We start from the raw sequence: 25,010 nt of genomic DNA, 5'->3' as shown, positions 1-25,010 counted from the left end.
CCTGATATATATATTTTTTTATGATAGGAAGTTAAATGACCACACCCGCCGTTGTTTCTGCACGAAACCTTTAGAACAGAGGACTTGTCTTTCCCGATCCCCGGGGCAAATTAAAACAGCAGACAGCTCTGATGAAAAACTAAAGACAGGGGCTCCGCACAACCTCACTCTGTTACTGGCGCCCTTCAAAGCCGAGTATTTTCATCCATTTCTCCCTTTGGGGCCCCGAAGGATGGATGGCAAAGCCAGGCCCTTTCCTGGTTGGAATAGCAGGCACTCAAGAGAGATGGATGAAGGTCCAAGGAGCAGCTGGGCTCTGAATCTCCTAGGCTTAGCAGGAATGGATAATTATTACGCTGCAGAGTCAGAGAAAGAATATTCCTTTCTTTGTTTAAAGGCCAAAATAGGCAGTGATCTATGAGGCCTGGCTTCAGGGTGAGAAGGAAAATATAAACTGGATAAGAGCAAGGGTGGGGTTTAAACCTTCGAACCACAGCTCTGTCACTTACTAGCTGTGTGACCTTGGGGCTTGTGAATGTGACTCTCCTCGCCTATTCAGAGGGTCCCAGAGTACCTATTTCATAGGATGGTGGTGAGGATTAAATGAGATAATGCATGGAGAGTACCTAGCCTGGAGTCTGGCGCCCAGCAGGCCCTCGATAAATGATAGCTTTTATTTGTTATTATTCATGTCAAGTGGTACCACTCGCAGCTTCTGAAATTACAGTCCGTCTCTTTGGACATCCCTTGTCTGTTAGAGTGTTCCAAACAAATATTGTGGTCGGAATGTTTGTCTGTCTCCGGTGGTCTGGCGTTCTAGTTAATCAGGCCACGGATGTCTGTACCTTGGAGACCTTTTGCCTGGATAATTGCTAAGAAATTGAGTTAGGGGCTGAGGTCCTTTTCTCAGGCTGACCAGTCGTGCCTCTCATCTCAGAGGCAGGGCAGCCTGGCTTTTGTCTCCATCCTCAGGAAGCTGTCAGTGTGGGTGTGAGGTGAAGTCAGGCCTCAGCTGCTGCTGATGCCGTTTTGGAGGGTTGCCAGCCGGAGAGGGGGTGGCCCACGCCCACGTTTGTCTGCTTCTGGGTGCCCGCAGCTGGGAGAACCAGGGCAGGGCGCTGGCTGCCAGACTGTCCACTGCTCGAGCCGCTGGCCTGGCCCACCTGGTGCTGGCCAACTCCACATTCTGACTCCAGCCTTAGGATAACTTTTTAGGCCTTATTTCTGGGGTTCCTCCCAATAATGACAATATTAGTAATATCAATTACCATACTGTGTACTTGTCTCACAAGATACGTGGCTTGCCTTTGCAGAAACACGGATGGGCCTAGAGATGATCATCCTAAGTGAAATAGGTAGGAAGAGGAAGACAAACACTGTAGAATATCACTTTTACACGGGATCTAAAATACAACACAAATGAACTTATCTATGAAACTGAGACAGACTCACAGACGTAGAGAACAGAGCTGTGGTTTCCAAGGGGGACAGAGGTAGGGAAGGGAAGGATTGGGAATTGGGGATTAGCAGATGAAACGAGTATATGTAGGATGGATCAACCACAAGGTCCTACTGTACAGCACAGGGAACTATACTGAATATCCTGTGATAGACCATAATGGAAAAGAATATAAAAAAGAGTATATATATGTGTGTGTGTGTGTAACTGAATCACTTTGCTGTACAGCAAGAATTCACACAACACTGTAAATCAACTATACATCAATTAAAAAAAAAAGGAAAGAAAGACACTTGGCTCAGCCATTTATTAGCTCTGTGACTTCAAACTATATGACTGTTACTGAAGCTGGTGGTTCTCAAACTTTGCGATAGAGTACACTCGAATCATCTGAGGAAGGTTTTAAAAATCCCAATGCCCAGGTCACACCCCTACTAATTACATCAGAATCCGTAGGGGCAGGACCCCGGCATCAGCAATTTTTTGTCAACACCAAAGAGCAGCTGCCTGAGGACCTGAGAACTCACTCTCCAGGCTCCACCTTGCGCTCAGCGTGGTCCCCAGACTGCGGGGTGGGCGTCACCAGGAAGCTTGCCAGCACCCCTGGGCCTTGGGACCCACCCCAGACCTGCTGAATCAGAATCCCCAGGTGATTCTCCTGCCCATTAATGTGCATGGGAGAGGCACTGGTCCAAGGCTAGTTTTCCTTATCAGCACGTGCATGCTCAGTCGCTTAGTTGAGTTCGACTTTTGGGACCCTGTGGACTTAGCCTACCAGGCTCCTCTGTCCATGGAATTTCCCAGGGTAGAATACTGGAGTGGGTTGCCATTTCCTCTTCTGGGGGAACTTCCTGACCCAGAGATCGAACCCAAGTCTCCTGTTTCTCCTGCACTGTAGTCGGATTTGTTACCTGCTGAGCAATCGGGGAAGCCCCCTCCTTATCAGTAAAGTAGGGATAATAGTAACACACACTGTGTTTCTCAAACTTACCTGCACACAAGGGTCCCCTGGAACACCTGATGAAAACAGAATCATTAGACCTTACTGCAGCCCCACTGAATCTGAATGTCTAGGGTGAGAGTTTATGAATCCAATTATACCATGTTGAGTCTTATAACTACATACATTCTTATAACCAGGTACATTTGGGAAACAGTTTCAATTCTCAGGGATTTTTTTTTTAGAAACAAAGATTTTGTTTTGATGTGGATCATTTTTAAAGTCTCTATTGAATTTGTTACAATACTGTTTCTGTTTTATGTTTTGGTTTTATGGCCCCGAGGCATGTGGGAGCTTATCTCCCCTATCAGAGGTTGAACTGGTACATCCTGCATTGGAAGGTGAAGTCTTAACCACTGGAGCGCCAGGGAGGTCCCCGTTGTCATGATTAAGGTCACAAGTGTTAGTTGCTCAGTCGGGCCCAACTCTTTGCAACCCCATGGACTGCAGCCCACCAGGCTCCTCTGTCCATGGGATTTTCCAGGCAAGGATACTGTAGTGGTTTGCCATTTCCTTCTCCAGGGGATCTTCCCAACCCAGATCAAACCTGGATCTCCTGCAATGCAGGCAGATTCTTTACCATTTGAGCTACGAGGGAAGCCCATTGTCAAGATTAAGTGAGACAATAAAGCTCTATTTTTGTTTTTGTCATATAGAGGGTAACTATTTATGACACAAATAGTTTTGCATACAGTCTGAGTGAATGAGTGTCTCCACTCATTGTCCACATTTTTACGGAGAAAGCAATGGTTTTACTTTTTGGCTATTAGGAAAAATTTGTTTCTCGGTTGGTTAAAGTTTCCTGGGACCCCTCTCCAACCCCGAGGGCAAAGTTCTCCACGTGCCGATGCTCAGGACCTAGGCTGGTGCAGTTCTGTGGCTCCACCAGCTCAATCCAAGACCTCTGTATTCACCACTGTGGGAGGAGAGAAGCAAAGAGAACTGCCACCAGCTCTTGGGTGCTTAGCCCCGGAAGTGACATAGGTCACCTTGACTGAAGCCTGCTGGCCAGAACTAGCCACGTGGCCCTGTATAGTTGCAAAACTGTACTTTCCCTATGCACTCATAAAGAGGAAAAGGGAAACCAGATTTTCGTGAGCACAAGTAATGTCTATCCCAGGCAGGCTAATAATTTGGCATTCCTACAAACCATTATTCTTCAAATATTTGCTAAAAGGGTATTTAGAGAAGAGGCTGAATGTTGTTGGGTGTTAATGAAAACAAATAGGAGTCCTCTTGGCAGTATTTAGTCTCTCTGTTGTCTAAGCCGAACAGCTCTGGATTCAAAGCCACATCTCCATTCAGCAGAAGGAAGGCTAGCATTAATATGAACCTCCTTCCTAGAAGTTGAGTTAAGAACCTGTAATTATTGAACTGGAGTCTGAAGTCAAGTGGGCCTTAGGAAGCATCACTACGAACAAAGCTAGTGGAGGTGATAGAATTCCAGTAGAGCTATTTCAAATCCTCAAAGATGATGCTGTGAAAGTGCTGCACACAATATGCCAGCAAATTTGGAGAACTCAGAAGTGGCTGCAGGACTGGTAAAGGTCAGTTTTCATTTCAATCCCAAAGAAAGGCAATGCCAAAGAATGCTCAAATTACCGCACAATTGCACTCATCTCACACGCAAACAAAGTATTGCTCAAAATTCTCCAAGCCAAGCTTCAACGGTACATGAACTCTGAACTTCCAGATGTTCAAGCTGGATATAGAAAAGGCAGAGGAACCAGAGATCAAATTGCCAACATTAGTTGAATCGTTGAAAAAGCGGGAGAGTTCCAGAAAAACATCTACTTCTGCTTTATTGACTCTGCCAAAGACTTTGACTATGTGGATCGCAACAAACTGTGGAAAATTCTGAAAGAGATGGGAATACCAGACCATCTGACCTGGCTCCTGAGAAATCTGTATGTAGGTCAAGTAGCAATAATTAGAACTGGACATGGAAGAGCTGACTGGTTCCAAATCGGGAAAAGAGGATGTCAAGGCTGGATATTGTCACCCTGTTTATTTAACTTATATGCAGAGTATACCATGAAGAATGCTGGGCTGGAAGAAGCACAAGCTGGAATCAAGACTGCCAGGAGAAATATCAATAATCTCAGATATGCAGATGACACCACCCTTATGGCAGAAAGCAAAGAAGAACTAGAGAGCCTCTTGATGAAAGTGAAAGAGGAGAGTGAAAAAGTTGGCTTAAAACTCAACAGTCAGAAAACTAAGATCATGGCATCTGGTCCCATCACTCCATGGCAAATAGATGGGGAAATAATGGAAACAGTGAGAGACTTTATTTTGGGGGGCTCCAAAATCACTGCTGATGGTGACACTATATTAAAAAGCAGAGACATCACTTTGCCAACAAAGGTCCATCTAGTCAAAGCTATGATTTTTCCAGTAGTCATGTATGGATGTGAAAGTTGGACCATAAAGAAAGCTGAGTGCTGAAGAATTGATGCTTTTGAACTGTGGTGTTGGAGAAGACTCTTGAGAGTCCCTTGGACTGAAAGGAGATCCAGCCAGGCCATCCTAAAGGAAATCAGTCCTGAATACTCATTGGAAGGACTGTTGCTGAAGCTGAAACTCCAACATTTTGACCACCTGATGAGAAGAACTGACCCATTGGAAAAGACCCTGATGCTAGGAAAGATTGAAGGCGGGAGGAGAAGGGGACAACATAGGATGAGATGGTTGGATGGCATCACCGACTCAATGGACATGAGTTTGAGTAAACTCTGGGAGTTACTGATGGACAGGGAAGCCTGGCGTGCTGCAGTCCAGGGGCTCACAAAGAGTCGGACACAACTGAGTAACTGAACTGAATTGAATTATTGGACCGTGCTTCTTGGGTGTCCCATTTACCTGAACAGTTCATCAGAGAATATTCTTCCCAACCATGCACAGTACTTTCCTCAGAAGGTATTCTAAAGATGGAACAGTAGAGATGGTTACCTGCCTATCCAATGTTCAATCTCCTTTCCTTCTTTCTGACTATAGGCTAGCAGTGAGAGTTAGCTACTTACCCAGTTACAATTTTCCTTCTTTTTCCTTAAGTGCAGGACTCTGTTGTGTACCTATGTGAAAAATTATATTTCTCAGTCTCTCCTGGAGATAAGAATGGCCAGATGATAGTACTTAGGTGGGGCTTCCAGGAAAGCTCTTTCAAGGATGTTGACTGTGCTGAGACAGCAAAGTTACCTCTTGTGACCTTGTCCTTTCCTACTACTTGGAATATAGATGCAATGGCTGGAAATGCAGCATCACTCTTATCACTATGAGGTGATTTTGCCAATGGAAGCTATTAGATAAGCAACACAGACGGAGGATGAAGTTATCACATCTGCCATGAACTACCCATATCCAGACTTCTTTTATAAGAAAATGAAAATATATTTAAGCCTGTAGCTGGTGTTATAGGCTGTCCTCTGCTGCAGGCTGGTCACAGAGAGAAAGAGATGGAGAACGAGAAGTAGAGATAAAAGACAGCATTATTTGTCAATCAATAGTGGAAAAATTAGGAGACACAGAAAAACGAGAAGAAAAAAGAATGTAGCTTTCCCTTGTGGTAGGCACCATCAACTGATTAACCTCACGCCAACCAACCCTGGGTTTTTCCCAGCTTCCCTTGCAGCTGGGGTGGCCATGTGACCCAGTTTTGGCCAATGAGATGAAAGTGTAAAGCTTTGGATTTTCTGGCTCAGAGGAACAGATGAGGCTCCTGCCATCCCTTCTCCCTTGAATGTGGGATGTAATGTGTGGTGTTGCTACCATCTCGAGACCACAGAGAAAGGCTAAGGGAACTTCACAGATGCTGGCCCTGACAGTATTGGGCTGATGAGTCAATGCCAGCAGCCGCCCACTTTCAGACTTCTCGTTTTGTGAGAAGAATAAACCCTCGTTATTTTAAGCCCCTGTTAGTTGGGTGTTCTGTAACTTTCATCATAACTATTACTTTAATATACTCTCATCATCCAGGGATCATAAATGATGACATCCCAGCATGCATCTTTTCAGATCCTTTCTGATGCCTATGCAGCAGAAAAATATTTCGAGAGATAAATATTTCATTTCCTCCTAACACATGCTACCTTATACCTTGTGTTCTGCACCCACCATTTGGGCATTTTCCAGGCATTATCCATGAGGGACAATAGATAGTTTAGGAAAACAAAAAGCCCAAATCTCGGCTACTCTGAGGGTGACTTGAAAACTTACAGCAGAGACAAAAGCTTAGAAGCCAGAGTACATTTGATTCACAAGAGTCAGGATTTTGACAGAAAATGAAAAGCTTATCTTCAGATTTACAATAGCCTGACTTTATATAGGAAAGAGCAAACCTGGGAGCTTCAGAGCACAGTGTTTGGAAGATAAGCCCCAGAATGGAGAAGAATACAGGTCTGAAGAAAGAGAGATGAGGTGGAATATCTGGAGAGAAAAGGAAACGTGGGAAGGATGAGAACAGAGCTGAACCTTACCTCAGTTCTGAAGAGGCGCAGAGCTCTGCCCCACACCCGAGACTGGCAGTGCACCTTAGGAATCCTGAGTAAGTTTAGTAAGAACAGGAAAACAGGAGGCACTTGAGCTTCTCCTCCCAGGATATGAGTCCATTAAAGTCACTCCATGTCAAACCTGGTGCCTTGAGAGGCAAAGTAGCCATTGCTTGAGTGGAGGTGGTGAGACAGAGGGCATCCTTTCAGATGTGGGAAAGTATCTAAGAATTCCCCCCATGGACCCCTGTGAAGGATACCAAATGGGCTGAAAATAAATTGGGACCCACAAGACAAGGGAGTGCATACATTTCTCAACTAACAGTTAACACCAGACCAGAGACTTTAGTAGCAGATGCCAGAGCTTGATGATGGGGACCAGAAAAGATGACCTGCAGAGACCAAAGGAAGAACAGAGGGAAGGATAGGACCAGATGCCACTTCTCTGGATTCCAGGACAGTGCATCTGTCTATGGAAGAGCTGGAGAAGCAGGGGAGGAGGAAGAAATGGAGAGTATCTTGAACTGACCATCTTAAATTAGGAAGTGTTAGAATTACTTTTAGTTACAAGATTAAGTTTTCTATAATCAGCAAGAATGTGGGATAGTAGGATTAGTTGAGTTTTTAGGAATAAAGTTTGTTTTTGAGGGGTGGGGCTCCCAAGTATATATTCTGTAAATTTCAGCTCACCACCATGCATACAGTAAAGAATCTACCTGCAATGCGGAAAACCTGGGTTTGCTCCCTGTGTCAGGAAGATCTCCTGGAGAAGGAAATGGCAACCCACTCCAATATTCTTGCTTGGAGAATCCCCATGGACAGGGGAGCCTGACGGGCTACAGTCCAGAGGGCCGCAAAGAGTTGGACACAACTGAGTGACTAAGCATAGCACACTATGCATACATTTTAACATATATGCAATTTTTCTCAATATGGAAGAATACTGAACATGCTGTTTTGTCAATTTCTGTTCTCCCAATATATGGTGAACATTTTTCTATGCCTACAAATATTAATTTGAAAAAGTGATACTTAAACTTTTTTGAAAGTTTTGAGAATCTGAAAAGAATTATGCACCCAGAAAATGCATATGCAAAAGTGTTTGTCTGTCTGTATTTATTTATTTATTTGAAATATTTATTTGGCTGTGCCAGGTCTTACTTATGACACACAGGATCTTTGATCTTGTTGCAGTGTGTGGGATCTTTAGTTGAGGCATGCAGGATCTAGTATTGATGTATTTAAGGGTACTTGTTTAAGAATACATGTTTAAGAATCCTTTGCCTGCTACAAAATTTTCAGTCCCTGAATAGTAAATACTATAGCCATTCTGCTATCTATTCCATCAGCCTTCTATTGTTGCACATTGAGACTCCAGTTTTCCTCTATTATAGATGATCTTTATGATAAATTCCTAGAAGCAGAATTTCCAGTTATGTTAGGAATGTTTCCACTGCATATAACAGAATACTCAAATAACAATGGTTTGTTTTTCTCGCATTATAAAATATTCAGAGGAAATGGCCTGGAGTCAACTCAATAATGCCATCAAGGACCCATACTTTTGCTCTCTTTCTGCTCTGCTCTGCTTTGCTTTCTGGTTTGTCACCTCATGGTTACAAAATGGCTGCTGCAGCACCAGGTATCATATCCTTCTTTAAGGCAGGATAAAGAGAGGAAAAGGCAACACTTTTTATCAGGAAAGTTGATTATTGCTTAAATCTACATAGCCAGAGCTATCTAGCATATCTGTAGGTCTCTAAGGGAGACTGAAAAAGTAAATATTCCATTTGCCCAGACTTGGAGGCAGTTAAGGGAGAAGAATGTCAGTGGTGGATCTTAGGTCAATTGGTATGCCACACAGGGCCCAAGTCTAAACATTTTAAAGGAATTGATCTACAGAGGCAACATACTTGAAAAGGTTTTATAAACCAACCAAATATTCTGTACAAATGTGAGGTATATAATTTATTAGAAATGATGCTGTGTCTCCCTAGTAGATTGAATATGTAGTATTATTGCTAATCTCCGGGCAGCTGCCTTTCTAATTGGCCACCTCTGCTCAGAAATAAATTGTTAAAAGCTCTTTCTTATAGAAACAGCTTTTCCATCCCCAGTGACCAAATTACTTGTTTAGACCCTGTTTTGATAGTTCAGTCACCTCCTGCTGGCGTGTCAGGGAAACAACTTTAGGCATGGGGTCCAAGGACCTGAGTTGATTTCTGAGTTCTGCTTTCTGACCACAAGAAAGGCCTTGGATTTTTCCAGACTTTGGATTCCTTATCTATAGGATATGAATAACAATTTCTCCTTTACAGCATTGCTAGTGGGGCAAGGTGCCATTCTGAGTAGGAATATAAATTTTGGTTACCCTTGATTTTTAGCACTCATTCTCTCTCTTTTTTTTTTAATGTGTATTTATTTTTGGCTGCACTGGGTCTTTGTTGCTATGCTCAGGTTTTCTCTAGTTGTGATGAGTGGGGGGCTACTCTCAAGCTGCGGAGCTCGGGCTTCTTATTGCAGTGGCTTCTCTTGTTGCTGAGCACACGCTCTAGGGCACGGCTCAGTTACTCCACGGCGTGTACAATCTTCCCGGACCAGGGATCCAACCCACATCCCCTGAATTGGCAGGCAGACTCTTAACCACCAGACCCCCGGGGAAGTCCTGCACTCAATCTTGCTGGCTATTTTCAGACCTGTTGAATCAAGGCCAGGACATGAGATGTGCTGATAAACTCTCCAGGGGGAGAAAATTAACTTGATTTGTAGTGTTTGGTGATAGGCACAGTGGATTTCAAACTATCAATGGTTTAGCAACTAGCTACAAAATTTCCAGATATTTAACAAATCCTCTTGTTAGCTGGTACGAGCCAGCTCCAGCACATCATTGGCCCAGAGCAGACAGTCAGCCACCTTGTAGCCAACTATGCTGGCTGGGCCATAATCAGCATTGGATCCACATGGCAAGTGTGGTTGGCTTCCCCGGTGGTAAAGCGGTGAAGAATTCACTTGCAATGCAGGAGACGCAGGAGACTCAGGTTTGATCCCTGGGTCTGGAGATCCCCTAGAGTAGAAAATGGCAAACCACTCCAGTATTCTTGCCTAAAGAATCCCATGGACAGAGGAGCCTGGCGGGCTACAGTCTGTGCGGTCACAAAGAGTTGGACACGACTGAAGTGACTGAGCTCGCACACACGGCAGGTGCAGTTATCAGCTCTTGTATGTCCTTCCTGTCTCCAATATCTCTTTTCATAAATACCTCTGGATTTTTGAAAGATGTCTGTAAACTCCAGAGGGAGTTTAAATGCAAGTTGTTTGGAGAATTGATTTCTAATAGTGAATAGTTCTAGGCCTGCAAAGAAAGGACCGGAGTTACACAGGGAGAAAAGCTATTGAGAACTCTCTCCCTCTTTCTCCTCTTCCTGGTTTATTTTTGTCCAGAATCAAGTCTCAGTCGATTTCACGTCATCTCCACCCCTATGTGCCAATCGTTTGGTTGATAAGTGACAGAATCAAGTCACACTGATTTAAGAAAGGAGGAAAGTTTATTGGCTCACATCAACATGATATTCAGGATTATGCGGGCTTCAGCAAGGCTAAATCCAGGTTCTCAAACAATGTAACCAGGACCTCAGGCAGGCTTTCTCCAGATGACAAAATGGCCACCAGAAATTTGAGTTTAGCAACCCTGTGTAAAGAGAGCACGTCTTTCCTGACACAGCCTGTCAGACTCCCAGGAATTGCTGGTTTGCCCACTTGGGGTCGTGTTCTCGTTGCTGAGCCATCCATAGTTAACAGAGAATGTAGTGCTTTCAATGGCATGCTGAGCCATGTGCTCATTCCTGGAGCTGGAGTTGTGGTCTGCCCATCTGAAACCACATGGGTGGGTCTTCCCTGCTGGTCCAGTGGTTAAAAATCTGCCTTGTGACGCGGAGGACAATCCCTGGTTGGGGAACTAAGATCCCACATGCTGCAGAGCAGCTAGGCCCACGTTCTGTAACTACTGAGCCCATGCGATTTGGAGCCCACTTGCCAAAACTAGGGAGTCCGTGGGCCTCAACGAAAGGTCCCGCATGCCAGAAGTAAGATCAGATGCAGCCAAATCAATCAATAAGCCACATGGGCTAGGAATGCTGGGAGGTGGGTCACCCAAAGAACAGTGGGATTCCACTGACAGAAGAAGAAGGATCAGTGTTTGGCAGGTTAAAAAACAAATGTCCACAACTATTCTGGTGTGCTTCCTGTTACCCTGGGGAGATCTGTGTGGCATCAAAGACAGAAGTGACAAATAAAGCTAAACATCCCTGGGCTTCATCAGCCTGTGATTCCCAAGGAGGTCATATTAACACTAATACTTGTATTTTTTTTTCATTAAAAAACACCTACTTTTATTTATTTGTATTTTTTATTTTATTAAAAAAAATTTTTTTAATTGGAGGATAATTGCTTTACAAGGTTGTGTTGGTTTCTGCCATACAACAACATGAATCGGCCATACGTAAATATAGATTCCCTCCTTCTTGAGCCTCGTTCCCCACCCCCACCCCCATTCTACCCCTCTAGGTTGTCACAGAGCACCAGGCTGAGCTCCTGGTGAAAAAACTGCTTTTAAAGGCAGCCTCTATGATAATTCAGAGAGTCTCTCTGGGTAGATTCACGTGGCCTCATGAATCAGTCTAGGGTACTTACTGCTCCTGCAAAGCTGTCCAGCCAGTGCCCTGCTGATCACTGCAACCTCCAGGGCTGTCAGGATAAAAGGGCCCTGTGCCCTGTGCCTGGAGCCCTGTGCCTGGAGCCCCAGCCCAGGAGGCAGCTGAGATGAACAGCAGCAGTGTATATGAAACACAGACTATAGACCAGGTATTTTACATGTGGTTTCTCCTTTAATCCTCTCAACAACGCTTTTGTTGTTCAGTCGCTCAGTCGTGTCCGACTCTTTGTGACCCCATGGACTGCAGCACACCAGGCTTCCCTGTCCATCACCAACTCCCGGAGCTTGCTCAAACTCACATCCATTGAGTTGGTGATGCCATGCAACCATCTCATCCTCCGTTGTCCCCTTCTCCTCCTGCCCTCAATCTTTCCCATCCTCAGGGTCAGGGAATCTGACTGAAGGTCAGCGGGATTCGATTACAGAACTTCCACAGGACTGTGCAAACAGAGACTCGTGGAGGGTACAAACAAACCCTTGTGTGCTCCAGGACCCAGGAGAAAGGACCAGTGACCCCACAAGAGACTGAGCCAGACTTGCCTGTGAGTGTTTGGGAGTCTCTGGCAGAGGCACATCCTCTCACCCTATGCACGCTGTTTTGCACCTTGGTTTCTTTGTTTAATAAAACATGCTAAAGATCCTGCAAGAATGACTTTAACCAAGTATGTTGGGAAAGTCAGAGAAATACCCTGCTGAATCACCAACATGATTAAAAACTAAAAGCAACACATTAAAACAGTGCTGCCACCCTGTCAGATATTTTAAGCCTGCTGCCTTCGGCAGAGGCAGGAGGGACATCCCAGGAGCTTCCCAGAGGGGCACTGACCAAACCATTAGCGGCTGGAGAGGAGCCTGGCTTGTCAAGAGGGCAAACCTTTGGTTATTCGCTCCCGCCTCAGGCCTCCTCTCTGCCCTTCTCTCCCCCAACACACAGCAAAGTAGGTCAGCCGGAGAGATGCTGCCTTGAGCGGGCAGAAGAATGGTCCTGCTGAGTGGGAGGGCCCGCTTCTGGGCCCATATTGGGATGCCATCTGTAATCGTAGACTCCCAGAGCTGCTGCGAGAGATCTTAAAGATCGTCGTGTCTAATTCCTTCAGTTTACAGATGGGGAAGCTGAGCCCAGAGCGAAAAAAGAACTTTGCTAAGGTCACTAGCTAGGTGGGGATGGAGCAGGGACAGAAGGTCAATGTCCTGCATGTTTCACAGCACAGTCCGGACCTGCGGTCCCCAACCTTTTTGGCACCAGGGGCCGGTTTTGTGTTTTCTATGAACTGGCGGGGGTGGAGATGGTTTGGGGATGATTCAAGCATGTTATATTTATTGTGCACTTTATTTGTATTATTACTACATTAGCTCCACCTCAGGCATTAGATCCTGGAGGTTGGGGACCTCTGAACTGTAGACGATATATGAGTGGTAATCCCTGCGGTTGTGCAGTGCACAGACTGGGAGACCACACACGGGACATGGCAGGCAGTGATGAGCTGAATGAAATTGTGCTTGTCATTCCTTTAGCATACTAAGAGAAAATTAAATGTTGGCTATTATTATCATTATCATTTTTATCGTCATCATGAAGAAACAACTGTCTTGTTTCTAGAAGCAGAAAGGAATAGGAGTACTGAGAAGAGAAGTCATCTTTTCATGTTTCTTTTCTATTATAAAGGTAACAAGCATTCAGAACAGAAAGCCTGAAAAACAAACCAAATAACAAAAATAATACAATTCCACCAACTGGAAACAGCCTCTTTTGGCATATGGTGTCTGGTTTTGCAGATCTTTTATTCCCACCTGCTTTTTAGCTTACACATACATTGGGGGAACAATTTCCCACGTCAATAAATGTTCATCTACAATGTCAGCTTCAGAGACAGGACTGCAGCCTAGTGGTAGAGAACATGGACTCTGGGTCTAAGTGGCCTGTGCTCAGTGTCGGCTCTACACCTTACTAGCTGTGTGACCTTGGGCAAGATAATTAATTTCTCTGTGCTTGAGTTTCTTCTTCTGTAAAGTGGAGCTAATAATAATAATATCTACCTTGTATAGAGTGTTTGCCATATTACTCTTCTTAGATCAGCCTGTTTTCTGAAAATACTATAATTTGCAAAGCTGGTCCCCTATTGTTGGCCCTTTAGACAGTTTCCAATTTTTCAGATTGAATAATGTGGCCACAAATATTCTCAACCATGTATCTTTGAGCACATCTATGGTTATTTTTATTAAATTCCTAGAAATGGAATTGCCAGAATATAGGAGGCTTCCCTGGTAGCTCAGATGATAAAGAATTGGCCTGCAATGCAGGAGACCTGGGTTCCATCTCTGGGTCAGGAAGATCCCCTGGAAAAGAGAATGGTAACACACTTCAGTATTCTTGCCTGGAGAATCCCATGGACAGAGGAGTCTGGCAGGTTACAGTCCATGGGGTCGAAAAGAGTTGAACATGACTGAGTGACTAACAATTTCATTTTTTTCCCCACCAGGGGATATACTTGCCAAATTATCCAGAGTTTGTACCAACTTACATTTTGGCAGCATTTGGAAGGACTAAAGAGCAGCGTGAGTCCCTGGGGTTCTGGAAACAGTACAGGGGACTGTGGGGACACAACTTAGGACATGTGATTTATTTATTTATTTTTAAATCTATTTGGCTGCGCCAGATTTTAATTGCTGCACGCAAGATCTCCATTGCAGAATTTTTTAGCTGTGGCATGTGGTCTCTAGTTCCCTGACCAGGGATTGAACCTCAGTCCCCTGCACTGGAAGTGCAGAGTCTTAACCACTGGGCCACCAGGGAAGTCCCTCAGACATGAGCTTTAGTTGTCAGTAGATCCATGTAGTTCCCTGGAGAGGCCGTGTCTGCTCGTGCAGCCTAATACCATGCTTCCCACCTTCAGGATTTTTTTCCATATCAAAGAAGGTATATACCATAATATGTTTAATATTGAAAAGAAACTTACTTTAAAGACAACATTTACTTTAAAAGAGAACTTTTGTTGTTCAGTGGCTAACTCATATCTGACTGTTTGTGATGCCATGGACTGCAGCATGCCAGGCTTTGCTGATCTTCACTATCTCCCAGAGTTTGCTCAAATTCAGGTCCATTGAGTTGGTGATGCCATACAACCATCTCATCCTCTGTCGCCCCCTTCTCCTCCTGCCCTCAATCTTTCCTAGCATAAGGGTCTTTTCCAATGAGTCTTCTCTTTACATCAGATGGCCAACAGTATTGCAGCTTCAACAAAAGAGAACTGTAAATGTAAAATCATAATCACTCAAGTAAAAAGTAAGTAGCTGTAAAAATAAACATAAGAGTAGCAAAATATTATTGAATTGTAGCTAAAAGCTTTTGCCTGGGAGGGCTCTGAACTCCAGGCCCTGCACTTGACATCTCTGGAGGGGGATTAGCAAATTAGCAGAAGCCAGAGATGTGTTAAGACTTATTAGCTCCAAGCTGACACTTTCTCTTTGGTATAGTCAGAAAGATCAAGAGAGCATTGAAAAGCTATTTTAGTGGGAGTAGAGGGGACAATGATTTTATGTTGAAGGGCCTGTGAAGTTACCTTCTAAAATTGCCCTTTAACCATTTTCTTCAGTTTAGGAAACATGAGCCAGAATTGCTTCACCAAGGGCCAGCTTCCCAGGTGTGGAAGAACTCTTCCTGCACACATCCATCCCATCAACAAGGTGTTATAAGTAATTATCAGCTCCATTTTACAGATGATAAAACTGAGGCATAGAAAGGTTGAATAACACATCCAAGATTGCTATAGCTAATGGCCAGTAGGGCTGGCATTTGAAACTCAGGTATTCTGGCTTCAGAGTTTAAGCTCCTAAATAATACTTGATACTGGCAACAGCTGATCCTATGACTAGTTACCAGCTACATCCCCATTTGCATCTCATTCTCAGAGCTGAGAATGTTTAGACAGTGGGACTCACCTTGGACCCTTTTAACCCTGCTGTAACTGGCTTCTCACCTTGCTAGATTGACCTCACTTTGACCTTGACTTGACCTTGAACTTTCCTTGTTACCTGGCCTGGTGACGGAGACTCTGCTATCCTCTCCTGGCACTGATGGCTCTAGACCTTTTTGCACCAGGGACACTTGGGTCTAGAAGTGAATGTTACACTGGCACGCACTTTGTGGGGGCTACAGTGTGGAGGGGAGTTACTTTGCCAAGGGCTGCAGGGTGAGTTACTGCCAAGCCTGAGCTAGAACCCCAATCTGCTGAGTCCTACGTGCTCCACCACACCCTGCAAGTTTCTTAATTACGTAAACAATTTGTCTTCGTAACAGTGGTCTTACTTGCTTTTCCCAGCAATCCTGTGAGACAGGTAAGTGTTGCTGTGAATGATATATAAATGGGGGAACTGAGGCCACGTCCAGATCAGAGCTAGTTTTGCACATCAGAGGAAATTCTATCAGAAAGGGGCATGGAACGAGAACCCAGTCCTGTTTGGCTTTAAGTTCAGATCTCTTCCTATAAATACAAATGTCTCATCTCCACGTCTGTCTCTTCAGTTTCCCAGGTCCTCTCTCTCATTTCCTAAGACTTTTCATCTTGTCTCTTTTCTCATAAGGATGGTGGTGCCAAAATATGGGTGATTCATACTGAAGTGTGAATGACTACACCTAGGTCATATGTTTCTCCATCTGGGTGTGTTTGCACTTACAGAGATTGCTCTCTACTGCAACAGAGGGTTTCATTCCTGTATTTGTAATCTACTGCTATGTAACAAATTACCCTAAGACTGGTGGCTCGATATTAATATAACAGCAGTCATTTATTATCTCTCACAAGCTCTGTGTGTCAGGAACCCAGACAGGGCAGAAAGCAGAAATCTTAACTCCGTTCCACAATGTCTTGGTCCTCAGCTGCGAGATTTAAAGGTTGGGGGCAGAACGAAGACATTCACTTATACATCTGTGGTTGGAGCTGGCCGTCAGCTGAAGCACCCCTCATGGCCTCTCCATGTGTCCTAAACTTCCTCTCAATATGGCAACTGAGTTTCCAGGGCAAGTAACCCAAAAAGAGAACCAGACAGAATTCATTGCCTTTTTTTTTCTTTTCATGTAATAAAAAATATATGTATATTATTTTGGCTGCACCAAAATATTATTTTGATGGCTGCTTAGTTGTAGCATATCAGATCGAGTTCCCTGACCAGGGATTGAACCCAGGCCCCCTGCATTGGGAGTGCAGAGTCTTAGGAAATGGACTACCAGGGAAGTCCCTGAACTCATTGCCTTTTATAATCCAGTCTTGCAGTTTATGCAGTGTTGTTTCTGCCTAATCCCACTGGTGGTGGCAGTACCCAAGGTCCATTCACTTCCCAATGCTGGAATGTCAATGTCATATTATAAGAAGAGCATGTGGGATGGACATGTATTGGTGTAGCTATCTTTGGAAAATACAATCTGGCGCAACTCTCTGTTGCTGGGATCTCAAGCACAATTCTGTGGGAACAGCTCTTGAGCACTTGGTGGGGAGGGTCTCTCCTTGTGCTTCCCAGCAGACTCACTTGCTCTTTGGGTTCTCTTTGCTCTAGCTTCCTGCATTCCAAATTCTGCTCTTCTCTGCTCTGCATTTATACTGCAGTTAGTTTGTGATACATTATTTCTTAAAAGGTTCAGACAGCCCTCTCCACTGATAGGCAGGGGCATGATCCTGTCTACCAAGAGGAACTGACATTGAAAATAGAGAGGAATAAAAAGTGCTGATCCAATTCTGTGCCATTGGATGGAGCCCAGCCAACAAGGACTAGAAAGTTTCCTCTCTGGAGTAGGCCTTCCCTGGTCCCAAAGGAGGAATTTAAAGGCTGAAGGTAGGCTGGGCTTTAGGTAAGGGATTGTGTATACTGAGTGTGCATGTGTGTGTGCTTGGTTGTGTCCAACTCTTTGTGACCCCATGGACTATATAGCCTGTTAGGTTCCTCTGTCCATGGAATTCTCCAGGGAAGAATTCTGGGGTGAATTGACGTTTGCTTCTCCAGGGGATCTTCCTGATCCAGGGGTCTAACCCATGTCTCCTGCAGCTCCTACATTGGCAGATGGGTTCTTCTACCACTGAGGGTAGAGGTTATCAAGATCTGTCCAGCAAAGTGGTAGCAGTTCCAGAATTCCTAATTTGGGGTGGGAGGTGTTTTGGGGCAGCAATCTGTTTAGCAGAAGGGATTGGAAGTTCCATCTGCATAACATTTTACAGATATCTGAGAGAGCTGCTGCTGCTGCTGCTAAGTCGCTTCAGTCGTGTCCGACTCTGTGCGACCCCATAGACGGCAGCCCACCAGGCTCCACCGGCCCTGGGATTCTCCAGGCAAGAATACTGGAGTGGGTTGCCATTTCCTTCTCCATTGCATGAAAGGGAAAAGTGAAAGTGAAGTCGCTCAGTCGTATCCGACTCTTAGCAACCCCACGGGCTGCAGCCTACCAGGCTCCTCTATCCATGGGATTTTCCAGGCAAGAGTACTGGAGTGGGGTGCCATTGCCTTCTCCAATCTGAGAGAGCATCAGTTGTCTATTTCAAGGATTTTGGAGGGGAGCTGTCTTAGTTTGAATCTGACCACAAGCAGACTCTGAGACAGATTCAAGAATGGAGAGGTGAAACAAACAACGGGAGGAGGGCAATCAAAGGCATGTTATCAAGCCAGCTATCACAGTGAGTGAACAGAGCTGAGCTTGCTGGGGAAACCACAGGAGTAAGTGCAAAACTCTCACCTTCAAGGTATCCCACCCAACAGGTGACAGAGCTAAGGTATTGATATTCCAGTTGCCATCAGGGCTGCTCTTGTAGAGCAGGGTTTAATTCCATCCTGCTGTTGCGAACCGACCAGACTTCCAAGGCTTTCAAGAAAGCCTATAGTCAAAGAGATGCAGGAACTGGCAGTGGAAAGGCAGCTGGTACACACTCAAGTGGAAAGGATTATAGACATGACATTGACAGTGTATCCTGCAGGGAAGGTGAACACCCAGAATTAAGAGGGTTCTGGGAGGTGAGACTTTCAGTATTAAGCTAGCAAGCTCCCAGACAAACCAGGATGAAGGGGTCATTCTAGCTCTGTGTGTGTGTGTGTGTGTGCGTGCGCTCAGTTGTGTCCAAGTCTTTCTGATCCCATGGACTGTAGCCCACCAGGCTCCTCTGTCCACGGGACTTCCCAGGCAAGGAAACTGGAGTAGATTGCCATTTCTTTCTCCAGGGGATCTTCCCCATCCAGGGATCCTACCCACATCTCCTGCATTGGCAGCTGCATTCTTTACCACTGCGCCACCTGGAAAGCCCCACCCTAGCTTTGAGGGCAAAGAAAAACAAGGAACCCATCACCCAAAACTACTGTCTGGAGAGAAAGGATCAACAAAGGATTTACAAGTGATAAAACTGTTCTGGAATTAGGCAGTAGTGATGGTTGTAAAATTATGTGAATATCCTAAAACCCACTGAATTGTACTCTTAGGGTGAATTTTATGGTGTGGTCAACCTACAAGACCCCTTTGAGCCTCTGTGTTCTCTTTATGAGAAAGGAATGATAATAATATCAATTCCTATCTCAGGGGGTTGTTGTGAGGATCCAGTGAGATAGTGCTTCAGACACTACTGTTGAGATCCTTTGCATTCTTTACTCTCCTTGTTGGTATAGACAAGCCCAAGGGAAACCCAGGTGTTAGGGCTGAGCTGATTGAGAATTTCTCAGAAGGCAGCAGCATCAGTATGGGGAGAAGAGCTTATTTCCACGAGCCTCTCTAGGCTGGAGGGAGGAGAGTTTTGGCTGAATTTCAAGCATTCGCTCTCGCTCTCTCAGCACAGTCAGAGGCTGCCTCCCGGTACCACCATAATCGCCTGCCTGGCTTCCTGCCTCAAATCCTTCTCATATCCACAGCTGAGATCGCTGTCACCCCCTGTGGCCTCAGCACAGCCCCGACTTCAGGCAGAATCTAAGGAAACTGAGGCAGAGCCAGGAGCGTCATCATTAACCAGTGAAACAGCATTCCCATGGCTTACGTTTATCTTGTGTTGGCTACACACAGGGTATTACCCTGGGCTTCTCTGGTGGCTCAGACAGGAAAGAATCCATTTGCAATACAGGAGATATGGGTTTGATCCCTGGATCAGGAAGATCCCCTGGAGAAGGGAATGGCTATCTAGTCCAGTATCCTTGCCTGGAGAATTCCACGGACAGAGGAGCCTGGTGGGCTACAGTCCATGGGGTCACAAAGAGTCGGACACGACTGAACAATGAAGACTTTCAGGTATTAGGCTTAGAACTTTACCTGTGCAATCTCATTTCGTTCCCCCTGATAAACTTACAGGGAGGTCCTGCTATGATCCTCATTTTACTGATGAAGAAACTGAAGTCTCAGAAAGTCATATAAATTGCAAACCCCCCTGCCTCCTTGCCCCCGAGCCTTAGCTGACTGGATCAGGATTGGACAGCTGATCCAAGCTGGGTGACTCATTCTCTCTTCCAGAAAATTTGGGGATTGGATTTGGATCCTTGCTAGTGTCTGTTGGCCACTCAAAACAAAGACATATAAACTAGGGAGTTGAGGGGGAGGTGCTTAATAGTCATGTATGTCTGTTTAGTCACTAAGTCACATCCAACTCTTTTGTGACCCCTTTGGTGACCCCATGGACTGCAGCCCACTAGGCTCCTCTGCCCATGAGATTTCCTAGGCAAGAATACTGGAGTGGGTTGTCATTTCCTTCTCCATCTTAATGGTTATATCTGCACATAAAGGTGGAAAAGAATGAGGCCGACATGCAGAAAGACACAGAGATGAATGGGCCTTTGAAGAAAGAGAAAGTGAGAGAGAGAATTGCTTCCTAGATTCCCCAGCTATACTTCTTTCCTGTGTTAGTCAGGACTCTAGGAAGTCAATGATAGAAGTCTGGCTCCTACTGACTTAAATGAAATCTATTGACTCTGGGACTAACACTGGCTCCAGCCATGGCTGAATTGGGGGATCCTCTTTTCTTTTTGCTGATCTTTATTTCTAATAAAGAAACTGCATTTACTTGCAAATTAAAGAGAAGATATAGAAAAGAAATCCATGATACTGTAGGGAGGTTTTTGGCCGTGCCCCACAGCATGGGGGATCTGTGCCCCCTGCACTGGAAGCACTGAGTGTTAACCACTGGACCACCAGGGAAGACCCCAAACATGCTACCTTTTGATGAATAAAATATACTCACATTTTTCCGTTGAATAGTTTCTTGAGTGTGGTTTGTGCTGAATTATCTCAAACTTTTGAGCTGCTAGAATCCAACCTTATTCCCGAGAAGTCTACATAAAATGCAATATTTTCCTGCCCCCTTGTTAATTAAAGAACGAATCATGTTACAATGCTGACCAGGTGTGACATATTAATTTTGCTTTAAAAATACTTTCCAGGGAGCTGATAATGAAAACATAAGGAGGATAATGTGCTTCTTTCAATACTGAACCCAATTAATTTCAGTGACTCATAAATGCTAGGGTGAAAAATTAGAATACTAAAGCTCCATTTGTTTAAGAAAGGAACTATTTTCCATGTTCTCAGTAGACTTTCAGTCGTCTTGAACATAAATTTCTCTCTCAAGTTAGGTTAGAGAATTCACTGAAATTAAAGGAAAGTTCATCCCCAAGTGTTATTGAAAGTATATCCAACTATCAGGTGACAGACTGCTGGCTGAAGAAGAATTGATCATCCTGTAAGGAAAGAGAGGCAATGTCTTTGTGACCCCATGGATTACACAGTCCATGGAATTCTCCAGGCCAGAATACTGGAGTGGGTAGCCTTTCCCTTCTCCAGGGGATCTCCCCAATCCAGGGATCGAACCCAGGTCTCCTGCACTGCAGGTGGATTCTTTACCAGCTGAGTAACCAGGGAAGCCCAAGAATACTGGAGTGGGTAGCCTATCCTTTCTCCAGCGGATCTTCCTGACCCAGGAATCGAACCAGGGTCTCCTGCACTGCAGGTGGATTCTTTACCAGTTGAGCTACCAGGCAAGCCCAATGATTATCATAACTAATATTTATTGAACCCTTTCATGGACCACACAATTTGTTGAATTTCTCACAATACTGTGAGGCAGACAATTTTTTTTGACAATTTTTTTTTTTGGTGTGGATCATTTTTAAAGTTTTTATTGAATTTGGTACAATATTCAGTTCAGTTCAGTCGCTCAGTCGTGTCCAACTCTTTGCGACCCCATGAATCGCAGCACGCCAGGCCTCTCTGTCCATCACCAACTCCTGGAATCCACCCAAACCCATGTCCATTGAGTCGGTGATGCCATCCAACCATCTCATCCTCCGTCGTCCCCTTCTCCTCCCGCCCCCAATCCTACCCAGCATTAAGGTCTTTTCCAATGAGTCAACCCTTCTCATGAGGTGGCCAAAGTATTGGAGTTTCAGCTTCAACATCAGTCCTTCCAATGAACATCCAGGATTGATCTCCTTTAGGATGGATTGATTGGATCTCCTTTCAGTCCAAGGGACTCTCAAGAGTCTTCTCCAACACCACAGTTTAAAAGCATCAATTCTGCGGCGCTCAGCTTTCTTCACCGTCCAACTCTCACATCCACACATGACCACTGGAAAAACCACAGCCTTGACTAGACGGACTTTTGTTGGCAAAGTAATGTCTCTGCTTTTAAATATGCTATCTAGGTTGGCCATAAGCTTCCTTCCAAGGAGTAAGCGTCTTTTAATTTCATGGCTGCAGTTACCATCAGCAGTGATTCTGGAGCCCCCAAAAATAAAGTCTGACGCTGTTTCCACTGTTTCCCCATCTATTTCCCATGAAGTGATGGGACCAGATGCCATGGTCTTAGTTTTCTGAACGTTGAGCTCTAAGCCAATTTTTTCACTCTCCTCTTTCACCTTCATCAAGAGGCTCTTTAGTTCTTCTTCACTTTCTGCCATAAGGGTGGTGTCATCCGCATATCTGAGGTTATTGATATTTCTCCCAGCAATCTTGATTCCAGCTTGTGTTTCTTCCAGCCCAGCGTTTCTCATTATGTACTCTGCATATAAGTTAAATAAGCAGGGTGACAATATACAGCCTTGATGTACTCCTTTTCCTATTTGGAACCAGTCTGTTGTTCCATGTCCAGTTCTAACTGTTGCTTCCTGACCTGCATACAGGTTTCTCAAGAGACAGGTCAGGTGGTCTGGTATTCTCATCTCTTTCAGAATTTTTCACAGTTTATTGTGATCCACACAGTCAAAGGCTTTGGCATAGTGAATAAAGCAGAAATAGATGTTTTTCTGGAACTCTCTTGCTTTTTCGATGATCCAGCGGATATTGGCAATTTGATCTCTGGTTCCTCTGCCTTTTCTAAAACCAGCTTGAACATCTGGAAGCTCACGGTTCACGTATTGCTGAAGCCTGGCTTGGAGAATATTGAGCATTACTTTACTAGCTTGTGAGATGAGTGCAATTGTGCGGTAGTTTGAGCATTCTTTGCCATTGACTTTCTTTGAGATTGGAACGAAAACTGACCTTTTCCAGTCCTGTGGCCACTGCTGAGTTTTCCAAATTTGCTGGCATATCGAGTGCAGCACTTTCACAGCATCACCTTTGAGGATTTGAAATAGCTCAACTGGAATTCCATCAATATTACTTATGTGTTTTTTTTTCTTTTGGCTACAAGGCATGTGGGGTCTTAGCTCCTTGACCCGGGATCCAACCCTTACCCGCTGCACTGGAAGGTGAAATCTTAACCACTGGACAGCCAGGGAAGTCCTCTGAGGCAGATGCTTTTAATTCCCATTATACAGAAGGGGAAAATAAGGCTTAGAGGGGTTTAGTGACTTGACGAGTTCTTTCAGATGGTAAGTGATAGACATGACACCCTAATCTGAGTCTATTTGGAGAGCCGTGATCTTTAAAAATCCACCACTAAATTCTAACATGTCAAGGGGAGATTGTAAGATACAATCTCCAATGCTTACACATGAGGAAAGCAAAGTTTCGGACGATTCCTGGTCCAGTGTGGTTTCTAATGCACCAGATGCCTTTTACTGAAATGGGCCCACATCTATAAAGCTGGTGAAATTGATCTGTTTATAACCCAGAGGTGATTCCCTATTGGTATGACTTTGAGAGCCCTGGGAAGACTTTGTTTTCTCCAAGATAAGATTTCCCCTCCATTAGATGATCTCTGAGGTCCTACCATTAATTCCTCCAACTTAAGCCATTCTCATGTTTTTCTTAAAATGCAGTTGCTTAAGCATTCCAGTGCCAGTGTGTGCACTCTTTCCTGAGAGCGGATTTTAATTGGAGGGAGGGAACCAGGAGAGAGAAGAGGAGCCGACTGACATGAGTCCTGGGACAAGAGAAAGAATGAGGAAAAACATGAAAAAAGAAGGGAGGTGGGGTCTGAGGATCCGGATGGCAAATCTCTCTAACTACCGTGCTAAAGAACTGCTTTCGACTAAAGGGGGACACTTAGGGTTCATGATACATCTTTGTTTTGAATGGGGATAAAGACAACACTGAGCAGACCTGATTTCCCACACAAAGGTCGCTTACAGATACAACGCGGATGTGGAGCACATATTCAAAGAGCTTGAATCGGAGACCTGGTTGTTCTTGTGACCTTGAGCAAGTCACTCCACCCTGCTCCCACCGGGCTTTACTTTTAAGACTTGCTGTCAGGTGGGGCAAGTGAGCAAGGGTCAGAACTGAGAGAATTGATTTGGCTGCTGAGTAGACATATTTTTGAAGCATTCGGAATCTCTCCTGTGTTCCTCCAATAACTTCTCTACTCTGGATAGGGTTCAAACAAGGTTGACATTGAGTTCAGTCTCTCAGTCATGTCTGACTCTTTGCGACCCCGTGGACTGAAGCACGCCAGGCCTCCTTGTCCATCACCAACTCCCAGAGTTTACTCAAACTCATGTCCATTGAGTCAGTGATGCCAACCATCAGTCAGTGATCCAACCATCTCACCTCCATTAAGCATTAAGCATGCTCAGTCACTCAGTCATGTCCACCAACTCTTTGTGACCCCATGGACTGTAGCCCATCAGGCTACTCTGTCCATGGGATTTTCCAGGCAACAATACTGGAGTGGGTTGCCATTTTGTCCTTCTAGAGAGTTCTAAACTCCCAATAGCTCCTCTGGTTCATTTCCCTCCCCTGCTTTGTGGTCATTAGTGGAATAGACTCAGTTGTTCTTCGAATTCTTGTTTGGCCAGAGAAGCCTCTGCTAAGGTCCTTTTCCTGGAAGGGTCCTTTCTCACCTCTGGGTGAAGCAGCAGGAGAAAGAAACAGTTTATGTAATGGTGTGATTGCACGAATGCCTCAAACTCATTCTTTCTCCAATTACCACATTTTCTGACAGCTAGTTTGGAAGTTGTTAACCAAAA

General features: G+C 44.8%; 1 long non-coding RNA gene across 1 annotated transcript in view; it reads right to left on the bottom strand.

Annotated features, from left to right (window-relative positions):
- Nucleotides 1-25,010, bottom strand: part of LOC145520282 (uncharacterized) — a 120,841-nt gene that overhangs the window by 17,464 nt on the left and 78,367 nt on the right. The gene's annotated exons all lie outside the window — the stretch shown is intronic.

The sequence above is a fragment of the Giraffa tippelskirchi genome, chromosome 9, assembly GCF_054371585.1.
Source record: "Giraffa tippelskirchi isolate mGirTip1 chromosome 9, T2T-mGirTip1v1.2.pri, whole genome shotgun sequence".
In the NCBI taxonomy this organism is placed as follows: Eukaryota; Metazoa; Chordata; class Mammalia; order Artiodactyla; family Giraffidae; genus Giraffa; species Giraffa tippelskirchi.
The sequence above is the reverse complement of the archived record's forward strand: the minus strand, read 5'-3'. Positions and strand labels throughout refer to the sequence as shown.